Here is an 8353-nt window from a genome sequence, read left to right on the forward strand (position 1 = left end):
AAAAGAGGGATATTATTTTATCAAAAGAAAAAGACATCTAAATTAAGAAGAGTACTGAGTAGGATTTTTCATAATTTGTTTTAACAACCCCCTACAACAACCTTCAAATCCTTGAAATAACCTTTTTCAGGGACCCCCCTTCTTTATATATATATATATATATATATATATATATATATAAAACTTGTCTTAGCTTATATTAAGCATATATAACATGATACGACATTTAATTGGTGAATGAGTTAATGGTAGGTCTCATATATTTAATAATTCATCAATTAAATGGTGTGTTATATTACCGCTATTTAACATAAGCAACGATGCTTAGGAGATCATTCATATATATATATATATATTGGATGGCCTTTTATTTCAATCTTTTCTGTTCGCTTATTACCAAAGATTTGGTGGGTGTTGCTTTCTTGCCAAGAGATACAGGCATATCACTGTGGAATTTCTCGCCAAGTTTACTCCTTGGCTACATACTGAAGGGGAGGAATACAAAAAGAAATGGAAGAAAACCGGAATTTTTGAAGGGGAAATCGCAATAGAATCATGAGTGTAAGAGAAGATACTAAATTTTTTTTGTAAGACTATATTACCCCTATTTTTTGAAAAGAAAATTAGCTTTTTGTGTTAAGTTAATGGAGATACTAGGGGTGTAAGCGATACGATTTTATCGATTTTTGACAGATTTTCAAATCAAACCGTTTAAAACGGTTTGAGAAAAACTCAAATATAAACCGAACTATTTTGAACAGTTTGAAAAAAATTCAAACATAAACCTAACGGTTTGGTCCAATTTTAAACCGCCGGTTTCGCCATATATTTTTTTGCCCGTCTATTTTTATGCCATTAATTCTTGAATTTAATATATATTTGTATCTCACTAGTAATAAATCTAAAACAAACTAAGCTCCTGTTTGAACCAAATTTTTGGGACAAAAAAATGAAAATTTGAACCGTTATTCCACAAGTCCAGCCCTCTTTGTTGATCTGCTATTTCATGTGTGGGACCCAGCCTCATCTCCAATAGTCAATTTTCTCATTATAATGATATGAAAAATATGGCTCAAACATGGGCTAAATATATCTACTATAAATTTAAATATCAATTAAATCAAGGTGAAATCACAATAAACTAAAACATAGTTTTTTTTTTTCATTTTTGTTCACCTTTTTTAGGCTAATGACGATACAATAACGTTACAATACAAGTCTACTAAATTAGATATAAGTCCAAAAAACATAATGATGTCCAGCAAGATCTCATGATCATCATATCTAAAAAAATGATATTGATTAAACAAAGAGAATAGCCAATCATAATAATAAAACAATTGTTTATAATATCTAAACATAACAATTATACAAGTTTACGTTTGTATGATGTTACGAAACACATTTAATTTCAGATTCTTACCTTAATTTGCTACTTGCTTTACAACCAACAATCCTCAAATGTGCTAAAGATACAAAATATACATTGAGCTCGTGATAACCTTTTTTGGCATAAGCTTCATGTAACCTAAAAGAAACATGTAAAATATAATTTGATAAAGTAGTCATACAACTAATGACGTGTGGCTCAATTCGGTGAATCAACAGGCTCCAAAGCTGCTCAATTCGGTTGCTATCTAATAAAAAAAATGGTGAAATGATATATGAACTTATAGTTCAATGAGTGGATAATTTGCAAATGAGAATACTTTTCCATTTATGCATATTTTCTAAAAATTCTAGTTCTATTAAAATTTCGAGAAATTCTAAAATTTGGTAACACTTTTAAAACTAAACATGATTGCATCATAACATTCTTTGTTCTTAATTCTAGATAAGCAACTGTAATGTATAATAAATATAAATAATATGATAGCAGTAAATATAAGTGAAAATATCATTTCACAGAACTATAAGTTGAAATCATTACTCTGCAAACTAAATAAGCTAAATCTAATAAGATGTATAATATTAGAAAATCACACCAAAAAGGTACTCAGAATAACCTTACTCATGTATCAATTAGTACCGATATACATGGCAAAGCTATTCAATTCTGAAATTCTATAATTCTGAAATTATGGTTATACGCGCCTAGAGCTACCCAAAGGCTATAATCTGGTCATACACTATGGAAACGTATTCACAATAGTGCAGAGCGAGTAAAATCACTATAACTGATCATACGGTGTGGAAACACATTCACACTAATGCAGACTAGGGCTGTAAGCAAAAATCGCCAAACTGAAAAATCGAACCGAAACTACATTTTAAAAACGTCAGTTTGGTGTCACGTGGACCTGGTCAACGAAATGATTTTGACCCAAATCAAACCGGTCAAAATGGTTTGGTTTAAGTTTGAGAATTTAAATTGCAGTTTAAAATCAAACCGGACCGGCGAAAAAATATATAAAAATAGAAAAATGAAAAAATGAATTTTTTTGAAAATTCATCCAAATATATAAAATTCAATAGTTTTGTCATTTGTGGGTATTTTTGTCAATTCTAATTTTCTAATACAGATATATTATTATTATTATTATTATTATTATTATTATTATTATTATTATTATTATTATTATTATCCAATAATCCTAATATATATTTAATAATTTCAAGACTAACAAAATCTATCAAAAGCTTTTTTTCTCTTCAAAATTTAGATGAACTCCAATCGACAACCAACACAGTTTTGAGCCACCGGCACCACATACTTCTTTTTCAGATTTTTCACACCTCTTCAAAGTTGAATTGAAATCCATTATACCAAATCGGAGGCAAAGAGATCCTAAACCTTCGGTGATAATATTTGCTATAAATAAAGTTTCATATCAATAATTTTTTGGAGCAAACTAAGGTAAGAATTTGAAATTAAATGTGTTTCGTAACATCATACAAATGTAAATTTGTGTAATTGTTATGTTTAGATATTATAAACAATTGCTTTATTATTGTGGTTGGTCATTCTCTTTGTTTAATCAGTATCTTTTTTTTCAGATATGATGATCACGAGATCTTATTGTGACATAATTATATTTTTTGGACATTATATCTAATTTAGTAGACTTGTATTGTAACGTTATTGTATCGTTATTAGCCTAAAAAAGGTGAACACAAATGAAAAAAAAACTATGTTTTAGTTTATTGTGATTTCACTTTAATTTAGTTGATATTTAAATTTATAGTAAATATATTTAGCCCCTGTTTGAGCCATATTTTTCATATCATTATAATGGGAAAATTTACTATTGGAGAGGAGGCTGGGTCCCACACATGAAATAGTAGGTAACAAAGGCGGCTGAACTTGTGGAATAACGGTCCAAATTTTCATTTTTTTTGTCCCAAAAATTTGGTTCAAATAGGAGCTTAGTTTGTTTTAGATTTATTACTAGTGAGATATAAATATATATTAAATTTAATGAATTAATAACATAAAAGTAGACGGGTAAAAAAATATATGGCGAAACCGGCGATTTAAAACCGGATCAAACCGCTAGATTTAGGTTTGAATTTTTTTCAAACCGTTCAAAATGGTTTGGTTTAGGTTTGAGTTTTTTTCAAACCATTTTAAACGACTTGGTTTAAAAATCTGTCGAAAATCGGTAAAATCAGACCGCTTACACCCCTAATGAAGGTTACTTCAGAAACAACAGCAACAACGACAAAAAAAAAAAGTCAAATTCATTTGATGTATTCTCTCAATTCCAATAAAATGCAGTTAGATCAAGTATGAGTTATGCTATCACACATACAATCATACTCAATTCGATGAAATTGTTTAATCTTAAAGGAGAAACGCCTCGTGATCTTCAACCATTTATGTGCTTCAATATAATTACTAGGAGTAAGCACTATGAGAAAGAAATTCAGAATTGAATAGATGTATATAGGGAGAATTCACTTTCAAGTGACTATTCTCTAGGTACACACGTCGTGTTATTTGACAATGGAATCAAATTAAAAAAAGACCTAATCGCCCAACCCTTGTAACATACTACAGCCCCAAGTGGCGAAGAGCCGACATCAAGGTGCCAAACCTTCCCATCGATGTGAGCTCTTGGGGAAAGATCAGCCTATTATCCCTAAAGTAACTTTTATTCGCTGAGCAACGACCCTTTCGCTCAGCGCAGTTGGATCACTAAGGCTGACTTTCGTCCCTGCTCGATGGGTGGGTGTTCTATAGTTAAAAGTTAGTTTTCACAAATTGGTAAGTAGCTTATAACTTGAAATTATTGAGATCTCAAGTTACTTAAACTTAATGATTTTGACTTCGATAATCGGGAAATATTGAAACATCTTGTCAATCGATATTTTCGTACAGCACCACCTTCATGAAACTATGACATATTAAAGTTATAACGATTCATGAACACGTTAGAAGACCCTAAACGGAAGATTTCAACATTCAAAAATGCCTAACTCAAGCATTTTGCCATTTTACGTTTAGTATTTCTAAATAAAATAGGCCAATGAAGCATTAGATTAAGACTTTTAGCACACTATTTGAAAAACCAGCTTAGCAGCAATTTGTTGATGATCACTAGTAATTTGTAATTATGAATTTCATTAAAATCAAACGTTCACATTGACTTCCTTTAGGACTAATAACGTTCAGACCACTACAAAAACCAGCAAAGTGACTAGGTATATTATTTTATTTTCTTGTAGTGAGTAGGTATGTTTTCTACATCCCCTCTATAAATACAACATATTTTCAACAAAATGTCATCGAAAGTGTACATCGTAATTACACCGAGAGCACAACAAAAAAAATGTAGTATTTTATTTTGGAATAGTGATATCTTGATTTTTTATGTCCCTCCTTCCATGCTAACTATTTTTAATATTGTGTCATACTAAGTGTACAGCTCAACTACAACCAAATAACTTCGAAACATAATAAACATATTATGTCATTTTCAAGAAGTGCGAATCAATTTTCTTGATGTCCCATTTAACTACAAAATGTTTTCAACATAGTGACAACATTTCACCCCTTGTTTGGCCCCCATTATAATGAGTTTTATTTTTCCTCATTCATCTCATTTTTCTATAGTAATCGGCTGACAACACGTTACATTAAAATGAAAGTTTGTCAGAGACGGATACGGAAATAAGAATGTGAGGAGCCTGAAAGACTAAATTGTCCTAGAATGCATTGGAAATGTATGTCATTGCCCTCCATTATTTTCAATTCTATCAATATTAAACAATTAATTAAAAAGGGTAGAAATGGAAAGAAAAAAAATGTTCTTACTCAACTGACAGCCATTCTCGCAGGTGAGCTGCCTTATTGTTTGACAGGGTCCCACACTCGTTGAAAAATGGTTAGAGATAATGGGGGCCAAACACACACGAACAAGTACATCAAGACAAGATCCTAATATAGTGCGGTAAACCGTAAACGTTGTAGAGGCACTAGCCAAAAAATCCTAAATGTCCCTTTCTGAGGAAGATATGAAGCTGCCGGTTAAGGCAGCAAATAAAGCTGCCAATAGGCAGCAAGTTTGCTGCCCAATTGGCTGCCAAACATGCAGCTAAGAGAAGGGAAAAAAATTAGAAAATCGAGCCGGCTCAGCTCGAGTCGAAAGCTCAGGTAAAGCCTTAATTTTTTGAACGAGCTTTTGCTCAACTTGGCTCGGGCCAAAAAAAGCTCGCCTTAAAAAAGTCGAGCTGAAAATTTCGACTTAGCTTATTGACATCCTTAGCCTATCCCCAGCCCAAGATAGCAAATAGTTGTAAAAAAAGGGCAACTTACAAAAATGCCCTTAAAATTAAGGTCTTCACATGAAAAGTTTTTTGGAAGTAAAAAATTAAAAGTGACAAAATGTCACTTTTAAAAGTTGAACGTTACTTTTTATTAAAAAAGACATACAATGTCACTTTTATTAAAAAATTTATGTTTGTCACTAAAAAAAGTGATAGAATCATAAAAATCAAGAAGGTGACTAAAAAAAATGACAAATACTAAAAACAAAAGGTGACAAAAATTCTAAATAAGTGACAATAGTTAAAAACAAAAAAGAGCGACGAATTCAAAAAAGTGGCACAAATTAAAAGAAAAAAAAAGTTACATGTATAAAAAAAGGTGACAAAATTAAAAAGTGACACTCAAAAGTGACAAAAATTCCAAAAAAGTGACAAACTTGAAAAAGTGACAAAAAAAAAAAAAAAAGGTGATACAAATTCAAAAATTGTGACAGAATATAAAAAAATTAAGAAACCATACTAGAAACACCTCCCAAATAAGAATCAACAAATTAATAATCATTGTCTAATAGGTATTCCATGTTATCCAAATACAATGGTATAGAAATAAACAAGAACTACAGGTTTCGGGTAATATATTTCCACAAGAATGGAATAATACTATCAACTTTGACGGTTTGAGCTCGTGTCCAATTGGAATGGAATGGCTCAAATTGAAGTTACTTTGACGGATTGAGCTCATGTGACGATTCATGTAGAAATTAGCTTCCTTCCATAATTTACTTGCAGATATAACCAGATCAGAACAGAGTATAAACTTAAGTTATATCAAAGATAATGTAAAGAGTCCACATATCAAAATATTTGTCGACACCAGTTGTTTTGTCAACGAAAACTTTAGCCCTCAAGATCCTACCAAATCGCTGAAAGGCATCTATAAGCTCTTCGTCACCAAATTTTTGAGTAATATGATAAACAAATAAATTAACTTCAAGTAGGCCTGCTTTCCAAAAGATTGTGCACTTAAATCTTAGTGTGTAATTCTACATAAAAACATTTTACACATTTGAATGAAAGCAGAGACATATTTTATAAAAAAAGAATTTTTGCTGATAAGAGCTAAATAAAAATTACTTATTTTAACAGTAAGAAATATTACACATTTGACCAAACTTATAGGTAAATTAAACTTTTTTATTCCTACGAATGTTTTCATTTATAACTTACTTATATTTATAAGGAAAGTTTACTTATTTTGACCAATAAATAGATGGTATTATCAAAATAAGTAACTTGCTCTATATTTAATCTTGAAACTAAACCAAATGTTCATGTGAAATAAAATTAATTTCTTTGGACACTCGGAATTCAAGGCCAATGAGATTCATAACTCATTGTGGAATATATCTGTATAGAAAATTGATACTAGTTTTGAGATCGACGTATGGTAATGTATTTTTTATTTCGTATTTAAGTCAAAACTTTCGGTTGTTTGAAATGATTAATAGTCAAAGTTCTTTGAAGTAGTATCCATTACATATTTTTCTAGTTTTTGATTAGTGATATATATCTTTTACTTATGCCTATAATGGTTCGACTAATTTATATTATCTTGGGTGAGTTTATGTTCGACAAGAAAAGCTTAGGATGAATATCTAGACTTGTACTTAATTGAGTTCTTGGCACTCTTTGCCATGAGATCATAAGCTTAATATTCTAAATTAGATCTCTTCTAGCACGAGTTTATTCTAAAATCTTTAAATATTAGCTTACCTCAAAGAAGTTTTCTGACTTCGTCTTTGAATCTAGTAACATCAAAAGTATTTGTGTTTTTGGGACAATTTTAGAAAATATTGGACATATTTTTTCTTTTCAAAAATTATGGTTAGTACAAATTTTAAAGTTTAATTATCAAATAGATTTTTGTCCACGTTTTCCTCCCCTTTATTTTTATTAAAATTATGATATCTAAGTTCTAAATATTTTTGAAATGAATATTAAAAGGAATTTTTTTTTTTAATATATATATATATATATATTTTAAGCTTAAGTTAGCCAAATGGCAAGGAGAGTTCCAAGTTAACTATCCTAATGGTCACTACTCACTAAACTTATGTTTGTGTCTTCGATTGCACCTGAAGTTTAAGAAGTCTAGTTTTGACCATTAAACTTATATAAACGTTGGACTATACTGACTAACATAATATTCATTCAAAACTTTAGCGAAATTAGTGGCATGAGTAACGGAATGTACACATGGCGCCTCGTCACGCAGTTAACAAATTGTACATCTTTGACTACTTATTAAATTTTAAAAAAGTCCTCAATTGCTTACTAGACTTTAAAAAAGGTCTTCGATTACTTATTAAAATTTGAAATGGTTGAATTTTAGCCACTAAACTTATAAAAATAATGTCGACTTGTTGTTCATGAAAAAATATATACCACAAGTGCATGAATCGTGTAAAAGTAATAAAATGGATAAACGAGTCCACATTGTCGATCTTATTAGAAATTATTACTTAATTACACAACAGTAGTAAATTTAATTTTAAGGGTAATTGGCACAAAACATCATTACCTTTCAATTTTATTGTGTAAAACGTAGAAATGGCAATTTGAACTGTCAAAATCGAAAATTGCG

The sequence above is a fragment of the Olea europaea genome, chromosome 2 (genome assembly GCF_002742605.1).
Source record: "Olea europaea var. sylvestris chromosome 2, O_europaea_v1, whole genome shotgun sequence".
In the NCBI taxonomy this organism is placed as follows: Eukaryota; Viridiplantae; Streptophyta; class Magnoliopsida; order Lamiales; family Oleaceae; genus Olea; species Olea europaea.